A 17,745-nucleotide genomic window follows, 5' to 3' on the forward strand; every position below is an offset into this window, starting at 1 on the left:
AAATCTCTAGCGAGATCTTTATGTTTATTCTATATTCCTGTATACCAGACACAGCTGTGGCTTCATCTCTTTTTCTGGCTAGATAACTTTGGTAAAAACAAATGTATTGTGAATCACAGTCTTGAACAGATCTGAACATCCTTAACTACAGCCAAAGTGAAGGCAGTAAAAATCATTCAGTCATTTTTCAACATACTCTTTGTGCTAAACTGGCATCTTTAAATGGCTGAGATCACTGAGACTGGACCTGTTGTACTGCTGTTACAGATCTGGGAATACCTGCAATAACCTGTAAGAAAAGAAACCAGTAATGAGTGATTTATATTTTTACTGCTGCTGATAGCATTATAATACTGGAAAACGTGTGTAGCTTTTGGTCACTAGATAGGGAGAAATATAGATCGTTGTAGCCTGGTACTGTTAACAACAAGTGGAAGATTAGCTGAACATATAACTGCCAAAATGCTGTTCTTAACTTTCTGCCATCAGATTATATTTTACAGCTGTCGTCTGAAGTGCTCTGGGTTACTGTATATTGATTCTTCTGTTACAAAATGTACTGTGTTTAAAATAAAAGGTTAGTTCTTAATAAGGCAGCTATGGCTGAAAGTTGCAGCTGAGTGCTGGTTTTAAAGGGCAAATTGCGTAAACAAAAACCATGGCTGAATTTTATTTGAAGAATATATGGCAGATGTTTGCATAGCCCTTCTCTACAGCAGTGACTATAGCAAAGCACGATCACTTGGAGACTTTTCTTTGAAATATTTACAAGAATGACATGATAACATGCCATGGAGTCACTGAAGAGAAGAGGAACAAACACTCAGTTTATGAGCTAACCTCAGCTCTTCTGTCCCTGCAAGACAGAGTTTTCATTGCTAATGAAAGCAGTTAGCAGCCTTGATTTTAGACACGCATCATTTGCACTTATCCATTCTCACTGGACTCCACCTGACCTTTCTGTTTCATTTCTCTGCCTTGTTTGTTTAATCTGTAAATTCCTCAGGCTAAGCGGGCTTGCTCCTGTTGTGAAGGTGTAATCACAGCTTGCTGAGTACTGCTCTCAGTGCAGAGGGCTGCTTGGGTAGCAGTGTCCCAGTGGGGATCAGACAGCCTGCAGTCTGGATGCATATTCCTGCACTTGGTACTTGAGTGAACTTGATTAGAGCTGATTAGATCTACACAGGTAGATCCTACCTAAGGGTTAGATGCAGGCCAAGTCTATAAACAACATAAGGGAATCTTTTTTTCTCCAGGCACAACAATCTTTTGTCTTTTGGCATATAAGAAGGTCCCACCACTGTGAAGTGGGTGGAGGTTGGAGAAGAAAATATCAGTGAGGGCGTAAGCTGGTTTGGTGCAGTTTTTAGGAGCTGGTGACATGAGACATACCTACAAAGCGTAACGGAGTAGCCTGTAAATCCTCTTGGGCTTTGGCCGCACCACATTAGGATTTTGTATCCCTAAGGAATCAGATACTTCAGTAGTATCTTAGAAGTTAGTTCCAGGTGACTGTCTGGTTCCAGCTTGCTGGCAGGGACCAGAGTACTGTGCCAATAGCAGTGTCAGGAAAAGGCAGAAGAGAAGGGAGTAGGGATTCTAACTGATTACTTTTCTTTGCTCAGTATTTGCTGGCAGGAGTACCCAGGCCAGTCTTAGTAGTGCTGCTTTCCTTGCTCCTAAAGGTGAAACAGCGCACAGAAAAGTCCTTTTCTAGGGGAAAGAAGTGGAAGATGAAGCTATTGTTCCCCTCTTATGACCTTATTGAGAAGTTTGATGTGTCTTCATGCCTCTGTTTACCAATCTGTGTAATAATATACTGGCTGTATAGTCATGAGGCTCAGCCAATTAATGCAGTTACTGAGGTTAAGCTGCAGGGTTACAGCCAAACACTGCACTGAGCAGACCCACAACCAGCAAAGATAGAGGGAGGACCTGTTAATCTCACTCCAAGGTCCCTTTTTGTTGCCCTGTGTTGAGTATCACCAGTGAGCACAGATGTTTCATCTTCCCCAAAACAACAGGAAACACTTGTAATGAGGTGCTACGACTGAGTCTCTTTGGCCTTTCCTTTCCTGATTGATCTGAACTGTACCCTCTTTCAGCTTATCGACCCCCATGATTTGATCATATGGTCCATCACCACTTTTAACACCCATCTTCCGCTCCTTAGAGCTGGGGGGAAAGAAGAGGGCAGAGCAATGGAACTCAGAAGATGGTGTCTGTCACCTTCCTGCAGCTCCAGTAGCAGCTCTGACCTGTGTGCTCTCCTGCTACAAAAGCAGAACAGCACTCATCCATTGGCACCACTGAGCAGCCGTAAGCAGGCTCCTTCTGACTGCTTGAACAAGGTCATTGGGTTGCTGACCTTCAAAAATTCCTCACTGTTTCTCCCTGCTCCATGGTAACATCTGCATCTTCCCAGGAGACGACTAAAACAGCTGCAGGAATAACTACAGACAAATATCACCAGAATATGGTGTAAAAAGTGAGAACTTGTGAAGTCTGGACTTTTCTTCATGGTCTGTTGGGAAGCTGGCATAGAGAATAGAATTTCCTTATTATTTATGACCCTCTTATCAAATTGTGAAGACAGCTTCTTTTCTGCTTTTTGTTGCAGTGAGACTAGCAGTGAAACAAAGCAGTGTTCTGTCCTGTAACATCTTCTATTGTAAAAAAACAAAACAAGTTTCTATAGGAACAATCATTTGTGGTTTAGCTATAAATTGCAGGTCTTTTCTTAAGCATTTTCAGCTATTGGCATTTAACAATAGCACATTTCTGGGAGCATCAAAATAAATTCCTGTGGAGAACGAAAATTTCATTTTATGGTACCTCCTTTGACCTTTTGTATGCTGGCTGTGATCCCATAAACTATGGGGAAATTACAGAGCTATCAGAAGATAGTATTAGCTGACAAGTTGTTCTGACAAGCCACGATATAGTAAAAAGAAAAAAACCCCAAACCTTACTAAATTACTCATATAAAGCATAAGATCTCTTTACTAAAAGAAGAAAAAGCCATAAAGCTGTATTTGATGATGTGCAGGACTATGGTATTATACTCACTTTTAAAAATGCAAAATAGTGGGAAACTGTCATAGATTATTAATGTAAAGGTGCTTGCAAAAATATCTTGTGCTCAGTGAGCTGATGTGATGGAACAGCCCCTGCACCGTATGCTTTGCTACTGTTATTGTACAATGTGTAGTCTTGATTGGATTCTTCTGTTCTTCTCTTATCTAGAAATGATGCCATTATACTGCAGTGTGTCTAACCCATAAATGGAGAAAGGGAAATAGATACTTTTCAAAGGATTTTCTCCTTACCCGGTAATTGATACTTTCCCTAAGTATGTGTGCTTTTCAGGAAACTGTTACATGTATAGATGATAGCCATGGCTAAATACGCCTTGAAATTAGAAGGAAAACATGTGCTAGGTCTGGAAATCCATCTCTAATTCCACGAGACTTTGTTATTTAGGAGCTTATTCCTCTACCCGAATATTTCTGGATATATATATATATTGCTGAATATATTCCTTTACAATAAATAAACCAGTCTACATCTAAAATATTTAATATGACATTAAAAGGACAGAAATTAAATGCTGAAAGAGGAAAATGTTTTTAACACAACGCATAACTCATGTTACTCACTGTCATAAAATAACATTGTGCCAAGAGCTGTGCAATACTAGAAGCAGATAAGACATTAATGTGGCTAATGAAACAATCACTGATTAACTAGCTAGGATGACAGCCGAGTTATAAATCTCCATGCCTCAGGAAATAAACTTGAAGGTAAATTCAGACTGGGTAGAACCATCTCATACTGGCAGGTTATGTCATAAGTAATTAGTCTCATTTCTGTGACATCCTCAGAAACATTTATTAATTCTAAAACTGAAGTGATGGGTGGAGAATAAAATCTCTAGCAGAGCAGAAATGTGGCTGGGGAAGAGATTTTTCAAAGATATTTAGCTGCTTTAATGCTGCAGTTGCACTGAGTGGGAATTTGTGCTGGCTTGGTGATTTTGACCTTCACAGTTTAGCACCAAAACACCTTATTGGCCCTTCAATGCTTCTGAAAAACTCCTCTTGGAACTGTGCACCAAAGCCAGGACTGCTTCTGAGCCTGCTGACAGCCATTCCTTTGTCTTTAAATATTCAGGTGGCTTATTTTGCCTCTAGCAGGTCGTAGCAATTTGGGTCCCAAAGCACTTGAATGTCAGCTTGGGACATTTTTATGGAAGGTCTGTATTTCCTTTAAGAAAAAAAAATGACATAAGCTTATTTCTCATCTCTGTCCATTTCATTAAGTTCTGATCATGGTGTGCACACAGTGGTACTTCATGCCATCTTTATTGCATTCAGAGTTTGCAATTGCAGCATAAATATCTTATTGCTGGTAAGTGGATGGGGACTCACTGCTGTTAAACTCTGAAATTCATCTTGCTGTGGCGATACACCAACTCACTGTGATGTTTTTTTTTCCACGATAAAAACCCTGGGGAGGACAGTGGATGAATTTTATGTGTGCAATGATACGGGTCTTAATATACAGACTCTAGAACTTGATTCAAATAACTTGACATGAATTTATAATCTAATTTTTGTTTTTTCATATATGTGTACTTAGATATACTTCAGGGTATCATTATTGGAACCAATACATTTATTTATTCTTAAGGAAGCTTTTTTTACATCTAGTTCTGTTGAAATATGGATATCTCTGAAAAAAAATAAAAAGCAATTCTAGGTTTTCTATGCTATTGTTTTCCTGTTGCAGTTAAAAATGTTAGAAAAGCTAGAAATTTGTATTTCTCCTCTATGTGTCAACAGCTACCCAGTCTTTCCATTGCTGAAGAAACAATACTAAGAAATGGTAGAATTATTTAGATAAGGATAACTGGCAGATAAAAAGCTTCTTTGGTCAAATATTGAAAACATAAACTTAATAAAGATGATGTCTTTGTTGTATAAGGAGGGAATGAAAGAAAAAGAATTTGCTGTGTTGGCAAACAGCAAAAAGAGTTGATGCAGTGACTTCCATCAGACCTACAAATGTGCTGCTCCTAGTAGTCTAAGCAAGAAATCTGGTGTAAAATCTGCATGTTTTAGAAAAAAACCTTAGTCTCTTTTGTCTCTTTTCTTAGAACAATAATTAGAGAATCCTATTTAATTAGTGAACCAAGATATTCCTTCCTCCATAGTACTTTAGTAAGGCTTAGCATGATAGCCAGGTATTCAAGTATTCAAGTATTATATATTCTACTGCTTCATAGACAGAAGTTAGTTTGTATTTTTGGTTAAAATTAACAATAGATTCTTCTTTGAATTTATGTTAAATCTGTGTGAATCTGCTACATTTCCCACATCTTGTTCCTGAGAGAGACCATAAGAATCTTCAATGACTATTTCTTCAGAGAAAAATTAGGTGAAAGGAAACATCTTTCTTTTGTCTTCCTCCTGTCAAGATTTGAAATGATTACATTTGCTATTAAAGCTGATATGAAAGACCTATTTAATTCTAATTAAATGTGAACTGCAGTGTTTCTTGTCTCATGGTTGACTGTAGGAGGACTATGAGAACAGCTTTGTTTGGTAGAACTAAGACAATCTCTGTTGCATTCATATTCTTGTGGTTTAACAGAGGGATATGTCATATCTGGCTGTTCCTTATCCACACAGTTCTTGTGACAGTACAAATCAGGAGAGGGCAGATAGTTTTGGAATCATTGCATAACTGAGCACAAGCCATGGAAGATCTGAGAAATATGTGAGAGTGAAACCACATAAATATGTCAGATGTATCAGAAGTATGTGGGGGAACATGTAATGGGAATATTTTGGCAAGTCTGAAAGTACCAGTAGCTATTGTGCATTGAAATGTATGAAAAAAGACTAGGCATATAATAACATCCTTAGAAATTAATGCTTTGGGATATTGCCAGTGATGTCTGGCCCCAAAGTTGCTCAGTTACACAAAATCCATTTCAAATAAATAGGAAATTATCCTTTAGAAATAATCTGTTGATGAACTCTTATGCACAGCATACATTGGGTAATTTGTATCCCCACCAGGCGCTGCTGCTGCAGACTTTGTCCTTTTCCAAGTCTATTACTCAGATTAATATTTGTAGTAATTAAGAATGACAGTTCTTGACGCCAGAAACAAACGTATCCATTAGAAAAAAAACAATTCAGTAAGGCGTCAACTAGCTCACAAGTTGGAGATGCCAAATGAAGTCATTAGACTTGTCAGTCAGTATGGCACCAGTCTCCTGATTAGTAACTTTCCTTTTTTGGACAGGAATTGTCCTACAAGTCCATGGCTTAAGGAGACTTAGTTGTAACGAGAAGCTACTCCAGCAGTCTCCCGTTAAAATATAACTCACCTTTGCTTAAGGACATCTGAGGAAAGCATTCTGACCTACTTCTGACAGGAAGCTAGTCACAGCTTCTTCTCTTCTGACCTTTTGGAATGAGCATGAACATTTGCACGTGATGAAGATAATGGAGGAAAAAATGCTTGAGAATGAGTCACTGAAATTTCTGTTCAGAAAGCAAGATCCAGAATCCCGGGAGATCTTTATTTATAGCCCGACCAAACTCAATAGAGAGTTTCAGGAGGACAAATGAAACTCTAGGAGAAGCTAAAGTAATGAGTAATGATAACTCAAATATTCTATTTCCATTACAAATTATGGCAGAGAAACTATAAAAGAGCTAAAACAATCTTAATTCTGATGGGCCCTGCAAGTGGTTTTAAATATACACTGGATAAAATGATGTGTTTCACTTGTTGCTTTTCCCTCCATCGAAGCACTGCAGCAGACATCTAGAATAGAAACAGCTACAAATCTGGGGAATATTAAGAATAATACTGCAGTATGCATTTCGTCCTTGTGCCTTTTTTCAGTTCTGCCACCTCAGAATGTGATACTACTATAAATGTATTGAAATATATTCAGGGACAAAGGGCCTTCACAGGGCTAAAATCAGACTGCTTCAATGTAACATTCCTATCACTCTCATCTTGACTGTAATCATAAAGTAACAGCAGTGAGAATATAGATCCTGGACTTCTCCAAAGCCAACACAGGAGAAAAATGTTCCTGATAAATGTGTTATTTAATGGAAGCAAAGATTTACCTGTTTATATGTGACTGATTTGCCTGTGTGTATATGCAACAGCAAAGCACTATCTAGTTAACAGAAGTGCAAGATACATAAATACATAAAAGAAGTGCAAGAATGTCATAAATATGTAAGATAGTTCCACAGCCTTTGGGCAGTGGCCTCATCACCAACACTGAACCAGCACCCCACCCTGGTGCAGAGAAGCAGCCTTGCTGCTAGGCAGGACGCTGGCTGGAAAGTGAGGAGATGGTAATTGTGGTCTGTAACCTTCTCATGGAGTGCTGCCTAAATTTAGACAAGTCATGCTCTTTTCCAGTGCCTTAGTTTCTCAGCGTTTCACATGGAAATGATAGAGCCTATTACTTAAGTAAAATGCTTTCAGATATTGGGCTGAAAAGTAATAAACACCTAGATAACATTACTTGCTGGGGATGAAATATAATTCTATGAACAACCAGGCTTTCCCCCCTTCCCATGTACATGTACATATTCTCAGACCCACGTTAGTAAAAGTGTGATTTTCTTCTATTTATACTTACAATCATGATTCCTATGCCTTCGCTTCTGCTAGAGTGAATCTTTCACTGAGCTTGTGCAGCCTTTTACGCATACTAACAGGGTGAGTGCCTGTTCGTCTGTTGTGTGACTCTGAGGCTATTACAGAGAAAAATAACATCAATGCTTAAAAATAAATGAGCAAGCGAGAACTTTCGTGATGTACCTGTCTCTGTGACGTCCTTCAGTCTTGGAAAAATGGAGCAGTTGGAGATTCACTGGGTCTGTTTGTAGGTGGATGCATCGGGTGCTGCGTGTGCTCTCTCTGGCTGTAACAGGAGTATTTTTGGAATGGATGAAGGGGTGATTCTCTTGCCTCGCTTTGCACGTCACTGTGATCTCAACACTGCTGAATATATGATGTGTCTCCAACTGCAAATCTTGCTCACAGCAGCTGCATGATGAATGCAAACTGCTACTAAAAGAAGTGAAGGTAGATCACAAGAAAGAGATAATGGCTATTTTTTTTCTCTGCTTGTTACTGGGCTGTAACATAACAGGTTTCCATATATCTAAAACTTAGTGTCTGGTGAGCAAACATTTTACAGAGATGCCCATCAGAATTTTCCAGTGAATGAGTTTTCCACCAGAAATTCTTTGAAATCTTTCCAAAATCCTTTTAATTCTTTGTAATCCAAACTTCCTATAGGAACATGCAGATTCTCCTGAACTTTTACTTACTGTTAAGTGGCAGGTAGGAAGTTCTGATCGGTATCAGAATGATAAAGGTCTGTCATGAGATAACAAACAGTGTGACAGAGTTATTTGTCTGAACTATGGGTAAGCCAGCATTCAGATTTATTGTCTACTTATCTCAAGTGGGACATCCAACAGTTCACCCATATGGCTCTCATGTTTCACTTTATTCCCATACTTGTCAAGAGATTGAAGATTTTTTTTTTTTAATCAGTTTTGTCCTTTTTACCTATTCCTGGCTGACACCATTATTTGAATGCTTTCTTTTGGGCACTTGGACATGGCTAGTAGATGTACTTGCCAGCATGCTTACAGATGCAATGGCTCAGTGTTGGAGAAAGAAATAAGGGGTGGCTCAACATTTGACATTCATCTATATGCATGTGAAAACTGGGGCTTTTTTCCTTTTTAGCCTGAAGAAATCACAGAGTTCGGTCAACAGTACATAAACATATGTATATCCCCTGTATCCTCAGGGATATGTGGTGGTCTGAACTGGATGGGATCTGGTGGATGCTGCTGAGCAGTGATCATGGATGGGGTCACTGGTAGTGCTCAGATAGGTTTGCCTTAAGGTTGCTAGCTCTGTTCTGATGTTCCTGTTGCCTTTTGAGGGGTCACTGCCTGCCTTCATCATAGCTCTCCCAGCTGTAACAGAGTTGGCTGTAGCCAAACTTTGACAGAGTTTACCTCAACAGAGCTTATGCTGTGTTGGTTTTGTTTGTTTGTTTGTTTCCTTTCTCTACTTGATTTGCAGATAAGGTGACCAAGGTAAAGCAGCCAAGTCAGTCAGCAGTGCAGCATGCTTAGATGTTTCTGAACAAGGAAGGGCTGCAAACTGCTTACTCAGTGCAGGACCGTAAGCTGGTGGTGATATGCAGATACAGCAAAATGCTTCTCTGGTTCCCTGTGCTGCTGTGGCAGGCTCTTCCCTTCCATCCGCCATGAAACCCTCTACTCTGTGCCACTGAACCTGTCATTTCTTGGTTATGCTGCTTCCACCAGGCATAAGCACTGAGCATAGGTTTAAGAATTCTCTTGCACCAGAGCACTCCTTCCCTGGGGCAGGTGGAAGAAACCCCAAGTCCTTGTGTACTATTTGTCTAAAAAGTTCCTTGTTATACATGAGGGGCAAACAGCAGAAACAGTGTTTAATTTGCAGGTCCATGTCTAAGCTGACACTAAAAAAAATAACAGTACTACAGCAAAATTCTCCTTGTTGGCATTTATTATAATTGCATTGGTTGAACTGCTGAGTGCTGGAGTTGTCAGTTACAAGTTGTTGATCTTCCCTGTTTGGTAAGTGAGTGAAAGTTCAGCTGAAAGGCTGCAGCCGTCCATGTGGATATGCAGATCTGCAGCTGTGGCAGTGGTGATTTACAGCAGTCCCATCTCATCTTCTGGAATTGACAAGATATGGATTCAGTTCCTGGCGTTCCAACAAACTGCAGTACAATACCCTGCTGTTAATTGTGCTTTGGGTTGTAGAACTGTATTGAGTGATTTATGCCACAGGCGGCCTATTCCTTAATCCTGGGGTTACTGAATCTCATCAGAAAACATATTCTTTGTCTTAGGACTTTTCTAACTGCATACTTTAATTTCTATCATCCAAATAGTGTGTAGGCTCTGTAGGTAAGTGGAAGTTTCATGGCTGAAACTATTGAATAAAAATAACGAATGGGGTCAGAAATAAAACGTTTAATGGCAGAACTTATTTTTTTACCAGCTATTTCAGTTTTCTGTGATACACTCATTACACTCATCTGAGTGGCTTTTTGTCTTTTGATATATTCCTGCATCTTCCATGAATCAATCAAACTTCATTTCAGAAGACTCAAAGCCATCTTATGCATCTTTGATCTTTTGTGTGTTAGCTGAAAGGACTTTCATAGGAGAAATGGATCTTGCTAGTATACGTGTCTCACTAAAAAAGAAAGTAGCTTTCTACAATAAATGTGTTTTGCCCATTTATTGAAGATTATGTTTTCTCTCCTGTATATATGAAGTCAGGCAGGCACATTACCTTCAAATAACAAATTGGCCTGCATTTGTTACTTACTGTGCTATACTTGCAAATGTTTTATTTTGAAACACTGAAAATATGTTACTTTTACTATTACATGTAAACTGCATTTTAAGGAGAAAAGCACAGTTACTGTTAGCTGCTTTTCTTACTGTGTTATGCAGAAAAAAAGAACAAGTTTACATAGTAGAATGATGGCTAGCCTCACAGAATTAATAATCCTAAATGGCACAGTCTTTTATCAGCTGGTAACCAATAACAACGCTGCTTACTTAGGGCTATTGTCCAGGTCATACCAAAGTCTGCTTCTTTTCTTCATTCTTGATTGCCACCTATGGGAGCACTGTTGGCTTGCTGGATTAGTGTTCAATATAGCAGGTACATGTTCTATCAAGAAAAGCCTTAAAAATATTTTAGAAAATGAAAGAACCCAGTGATACAATTTTTTTACATGCAAACCTCACATTTTGACTGGCCATCTTTTCTACAGCTTCGTAAATGGGAAATATCTGTAATCAGAGAATGGCTTTTTTTGCTGAGTTGTTCATCTCTCTGTGCCAGTCCGTAAGCAGGTGCAGTGTTTCATTTGTGGATGATAATTTCAGTATGGCTTCTAAATGCTGCATGGGTGGAATACAGGAAAAATAGAATCTGTACAAATAAAATATCATTGCTCCTCAGTGCTCCTCTTTTTATAGATGTCAAGGAAATGGAATTACTCTATGTGAAAATAGATGCTAATAAATGCTAATAAGCATATAGAATTGCTAGTAACCTTTCAATGCAACATTAACATCAGACCATGTGTATGGTATCTATATCTCAGAGTACTTTCCAAAAGTCAGTTAAAGTTTGCAGTGTAGCAATTAATGAATATTGAAAGTTCACTCCTGTGCTGTCTTTCTATTCCATCATCCCTGCTCAATTTTTAACTCAGTTTATCCTTTTATCCTCTAAGAGACATGCATACATATTTCCTGACTCCCTAGACTTGGATGAATATGTGCAAAGCGTTATTAATGTTCTTAGATAAGGAGCAACGTTAGCATTTCGTGTCATAATATTTATTTTTATTGAGCATTATGCCAGCTGTCCCATGTTTAACAGAGGTTTAAGCAAGGATAACTTGCTGTGTCATCTGTACGCATGCTGTCAACCTAGTAGATTTGAAACAGAATTTATTCTAGAGTGGATATCTCCAAATGGTCTGTTCCATTTGCATTCATCCAAAGGTCACAATGCAAAGTGCTTTTTGTTTTAACAGTTTGTGAACCTTCCTGCATTTCAGAGGATTTTGCTAAGCATGCTACTTCAATCTAGTTGAGCATTTCAGCTGGTCGACCCATGGGGCTGCTGAGAAAGGCCAGCCAAAAAATGAGACATATTTACAAGATCTGTGCCAGTGCTGCTGAGAAGGTGTCCTGCAAAGGCATTTGGTTTTCTGAGATGCAGCCTTCTGTTATATAAATGTAGCTGTTCTGGTACAGAACATCTAGACAGTAGAGCTTGCCACCTGCATAAGTCAGTGCCCTGAAGGATCTTCTGAAAGTGTCTCTCACCTCTGACTCATCTGGAGTAGCCTCTATTCCTATGACCTGCCTATGTATGTCTAGGCCAGGTCAAGGTGTGTGAAACTCAGTAGCTGCTGAAGGAAAATAGAAGTCCTGGGTTTCTCAGTCTGTGGGAAACAGACATTGGGGCAGACAGCAAAATCAGGTGCACATTGAATGAAATCAACAGAGGTTCAGCATACAGAACTAGGAGAAGTAGAAATGCTGCTATGAGAACTTGGAGCTGTGAGGCAATGACAGCTCTCTGAGCTCACACAGAAAGACTGGCAGAAACAGAGCTTACTTAAGAAGTGGTGCCAGAAAAAAATGACCGTGTCATTTCAACACTGTTCTTGTAACATAAAATGTCTCTTACTCTCTTTCCTAAAACTTCAAGCTAAAAAGCTTGAAATGAAATTAGTTCAAGTTTATAACCCTCCTGAGGTTGAACATTTCCAGACATTGTTTCATTTGTGTGTTTTACCCGTTCTGTGCTGTAATGACTACTGTTTTCTTTCCTATTATTTCAGTCAAATCATAGCTACAGCAAGCTGGTTTAACACAGCAGTGATTTACATTGGATGAGGAGATGGCTGGTGCAACTCACAGCTTGTGTGCTGCTGTTTCTACAGACTTCTGCTTCTGATTCATATTTCTCCTCCACTCCTTATTCAGAATAATGAGTATGATAGGCTGATACTTAGCTGACTTTTCACCAGACTTAGGGCAGATAGTTTGACAGAGGTACGGATGTTCTGGTTTATATCTAATGGGAATTTAATGAACATTTTACTAAAATAAACGTAGTTAATGTTTTGTGGTTGCACGGAGCAGTGACTGTCTACAGATTTGTGGTCAGGATAGCTTACAGTTCATTGCAAATTTCCTCTCCCCAGAATAGGATCTTCTTTCTCAGCACTGTGACGTGAGGCCAGAAGGACAGAAATGCAGTTAGAGATTGTTTTACAGCTAAGAATACAGTGCAGAATTTTAGGCAATTGTGAGGAGTAACACTTGGTATCCACTGTTGATCAGTTAAGAATGATAAATGAAATTTCAGTGTGCTGAAATCCTCAGCTGATGCCAAGATAGTACCTGTGAAAAATGATGAAGATTCCAAGATTTTGGGACTCTTAGAAAATGACACAAGTGTCGGTATTACAGGAAGACAGTATTTGTGATGTAGGACTGTAGTCTGGGAGAGTGGGTATATTTTTCTTTCTCTACCCAGAAGTGCCCTAAGTATATTCAGACCCTGTCTAGTGTCCAAGTCAGGGTGGATCTATGACCCAAGCAATAGCTGTGCTGCTGGCTGCCCTTTCTCTTGGGGACTCAAGATTATGCACTGTGGGAAGGCTGTTGAGGGGAGTGATCCCTGAAAATGCCTTGGTATCCTACGAGTTCTCAGTTCATGACTATTCCCTGGGATAACAGATAATGGAAATGATGATTGAGGCTAATGTAATACTGACTGCTGGCAGCAAAGAGGTCTGTGGGTTTCATTGAGCCCTTTTATGTGGGGTAGGCCAAGTTAGCTGCTGGAAGTTTGCTAGTTTGCAGATAACCTATCGAGAAATCCAACTAGTCTTCTGTCTGACTAATTGTTGTTACTCTGCTAGAACCTTTTATTTAGCATCTGCCTTTCCCCTTTGTGCTTGCTACGAATCTCAAAAGTTACGACTAGAACAGTAAGCATGTCTTTGAAATCATAGGGTATAGCAGTGCCAAGGTTTATAGAAGAATCTGAGTGGAAATATAATTCTTAACTCAATTATTGCTTGTAGCTAAGAGTTAGTGGATGTTTCTTCTTTATCCAGCAGAGCTGTCTCCCTTCTGGCTGACTTTATTTGAATGAATGAAATCCTTGGAGATTAAAATACTATAAAAATGCACTATAAAATTCAATGGCTATGTGGGAGAAAGGATACAACCAGAGATGGATTAATAGTACAAGTAAATAGCTCCAGGCAACACATGTCAGTCATTTCCTTTGGGATCTGCTCGACCTTTGTTGAATAGGAAGAGAAGCTGCCTTTGGCCTGTAAACCCACAGATATCTCATGACCTTTGTGAAAGTTCATTCCTAAATGCTATTTCTTGGATCCAGTGGCATCAGGGGACCTACAGAAGATGTGCTGATTTTATGTTTTTACTGGTTGCTGCCTCCAAACCATCACCTCTTGGCACAGAGGGCTCACTGCTTATGACAGGGCACATCATGTTACTTTTCTCATCATTCTCTGTTGAATAGTAGAATCATTTAAATTATCTAGTCTTAGTATTTTCTCTACCCAAACTTAAATAAGATATCAGAGCACTAGATGCCAAAAATGATTCAGGAAGTCAACCTGAAGAGTCAAGTGGGTTTTTTCACCCACCATATCCTTAGGTGTTTCCCTACCAGTCTATCTTCTGCTACAATTGACTTAAGATAGAAGTTCATGTTTGTTCTTCCAACAGCTGAAAATAGCTGGTGTATCTTTACTTTGTTCTAATGATCAGTGCAGACTTCTATTGGAACACATCTCTAAAATGAGATATAGTCATTGAATGGCTTCAACTTGCATTTTATGGAAATATATTTATTTTTGTATCCCCTGACCTGTGGGAAAACTTTTTTTTGAATATCAGGATGAAGTCATGGGTCTGGATGGGGGAAAACAAGACAGAATTAGTTTGGTTTTCAAACTTATGAAGATACATGACTTGGTATTCTGAGTCAGCTATATAATGACTGTGCTAGATTTCCAAAATAAGCTATTTACAGAAACACATAATCTAGTAGAAAAGATTTATTGGCCGAGTACCACGTGAACATTTACTTCCTTTTGTCTTCTTTATAGAAACTAATTTGTCTTTCTCCTCCAAAGAATGAGACCGTTATAGCCAACAGGAACAATACTGGTTAATAGGGTCACACTACATCATTTTTACATCAGCTTTGAAGTAGCACATCTCAGCTGAGTCTAGGTAAAAGCAGGGATATTTCTACAGCTGTAGATACCACTGAGTTTCCCTGTAGATCATTTCCATAATCTAATTGAGTTACATTTCATTTTTTGAAAGAGGAGGAATAAAGATAATCAGTAACATAGCTAATATGTTCTCTCTTCTCCCAGGAAAGAAGGGATGCTAATGAAATATTTGTAATAGTGCTTGAAATCATTTGATTGCTGTAGCTAAACTGTTTTCAGTATCAGACTGTAGGTAATCTGTCTTTAACGTTGATGAAATGGTAACGTCATCTACCACTGAAATACGTGCTTTGCTGACTTAGAACAAAAACAGCAGAGATGCAGCGTATGCTATTCACAGTAGAAGATTTTCTGAAGTATGCTGTTATTAAAATCATTTGTTCTTCATAACCCCACATTTAGCAAAGTACACAATAAAGCTGTGAGAATTCGCTCATAGTAAAGCAGCATGAAAGTGATCTAATTTTCTTCTAAAATGATGACAGCTTCCAAAGGACTTGGATCAGCATCCAGAAACTGAGAAACCTTCTCACCATGTTTTGTTCCTTTAGTTGATATTGCACAGAAAGATAAAAAATAGCTCCCTAAAGTGTCTGAATGCCTTTTTGTTGGTTGAAGGGTAATACCAATAACTGTGAAGAGGGGACATACTTTCAGACATTATCTCAAGCTTATGTCACACTCATTTTCTGGTAAAGAACTGTGGACGTAGGTGTATAAAGTATAGAAACCTTTCCAGGATAACCAGTAGAGATATCTGGTTTCAAGAGGAGCAATTTCTTTCTGCTTTCTACATAAAATGTCACATCTGGCATAATGGCAGCCTTTCCTTCTTCATATTCTTTCTGATATTAAAGCATTGCTAGGAAGGGTCAGTTTGGGGAATATCTTTATTAATTAATACTTTTTAAAAAATTAATTAATTAAATTAATTAAACTTAATTAAATGAAAGTAAGAATGTTTAAAAGACAGATAGAGCTACTAAAGAAATCCCATTAAAACAGCACTGGGTCTCTCTTGGGAGGACACAAACCCAACTTAAGCAAGTTACTTCTGAATACAGTTAACCTGAGCACATTTTTCCAGTCTTTCAGGAGCCCTTAATCTGCTGGCTAAGTATAACAGCAGAAATAATGGGTGTATGTCACAAAATCATTCCAAATATAATAATGCTACAATAAGAGTTGGACCCTCTTGTGACCACTGTCACATGCAGGTTGGTTTTGATGATTCCTCCAAGGCACCAGATCTCTCCTTTGCTTCCACCTTGCTGCAGGTGAAGGGATGCTTGAGGGCAATACTGCTTTATCTGGGAGCAAGCCTTAGGTGACAAGGACCGGCACAAATACTTTTGTGAGAGGCTGATGAAAAGATAGGAGTGAAAAAGCTAAAGCTCAAGTGAGGCGATAAGTTGAAGATAAGGAACAGAGAAGAATGTGAGTGCAGAATAGATAAATCTGTTCTGCAGACTTTTCTGTATCTGGGAGCTGCTGTCAGATTTCCTCACAGCAGAGCTGCCTGCCCTGCCCTCATGTTCATGTGGAAAGGCTCTCAGTCCACTGCTGCAGCTTGAGCTGGTGTGTGTTACAGGACGATTAATGTACTGAACCAGAAGGAGATTGGCAAAGATAGCCTATTGCTGTGAATGTTTACTGGGGCTGTGGGGGAATAAAACCTTGCTCCAGTAAATCTGACAAATTGAAGATAAGGAAGAATATTAGCCATTACCACTTGGATTTGAAAAACAGAGTAGTTCACTGAGGAATTGCTTTGCTTTCAGTATTAATTCTGCCACTGTTGCTAGTTCTGCAGCCAATGGTAAAGCCAAGGAGTTCTGTGAAACCTATTCGTGCAATACAAGGAAGACTTTAGGTTGGGTGTTCAAACACTGGAACAGGTTTCCCAGAGAAGTGGTTGATGTCTCGTGCCTGTTTATGTTCAGGAGGCTTTTGGACAAAGCCATCAATATTGTCTGTTAATTTTTTATTAGTCCTAAAATGGTCAGACAGTTGGGCTTTATGATCTTTGTAGGCCTCTTCCAACTGAATTATTCCATTCTGTGTTTCACACACTAAAACCAGCAGAATAAATATCATAGAAACACTTTCTTGGGTACAGAATTTTATTCAAATGTTGCTATTGAAGAGGAAGTCTTACACTAAAAATTACCTTAGCTTTTGAATGGCTATAAGTAAGAAAACTTGCCAACATTCTTGTTTCTGGAGGAACTATATGTATTGTTCAATTTTCAGAGCACTTTTATATTCCTGCGACTGTGATTTAATTACTATCTCCTTTTCTAATTCATTTAAATAACTTTAATTATAATTTCCTTCAATGGTCAATGCTTTGGACACTTCATATAATTATAAGGAACTGCTGGGTAATTTTGTATTAATGACTATTCACTGATTATAGGGATCTCGGTATCTTCTATTATTAAAATGTTCCAACCAGAATGAAATTCAAAGATAGTTTAAAAACAGAGCGCAAGACCATCATTTTGTAGATGATCGAATAAATGAGATGATCATACTGTTTTTCAGTTTCATATCTGTCTCTGAAGATGGACAGATCAGCACTCTGTTTTGCTCAGTGAAATGGAAAACATGAAAATAGTAAAACGGATATTAATTAGAAATGGGCTGATGGACAAGAATGAGACTTGAATTTATACATATCAAATTAAAGGGAAATTGATATTTTTTATTCACCCAGATTTAAATGAAGAGGGGGAGGATAAAAGAGGAAGTAAATTCAAGTTTGAGTATGGAAGTGGTAGTTGGCAGGAGCTTGG

The 17,745-nt window shown here is 38.7% G+C and overlaps 1 long non-coding RNA gene across 1 annotated transcript in view; it reads left to right on the plus strand.

Moving 5' to 3' along the window:
* Nucleotides 1-17,745, plus strand: part of LOC146757928 (uncharacterized) — a 118,853-nt gene that overhangs the window by 24,301 nt on the left and 76,807 nt on the right. The gene's annotated exons all lie outside the window — the stretch shown is intronic.

The sequence above is a fragment of the Coturnix japonica genome, chromosome 18, assembly GCF_054131305.1.
Source record: "Coturnix japonica strain WE chromosome 18, WE-NBRP24, whole genome shotgun sequence".
NCBI classification, from domain to species: Eukaryota; Metazoa; Chordata; class Aves; order Galliformes; family Phasianidae; genus Coturnix; species Coturnix japonica.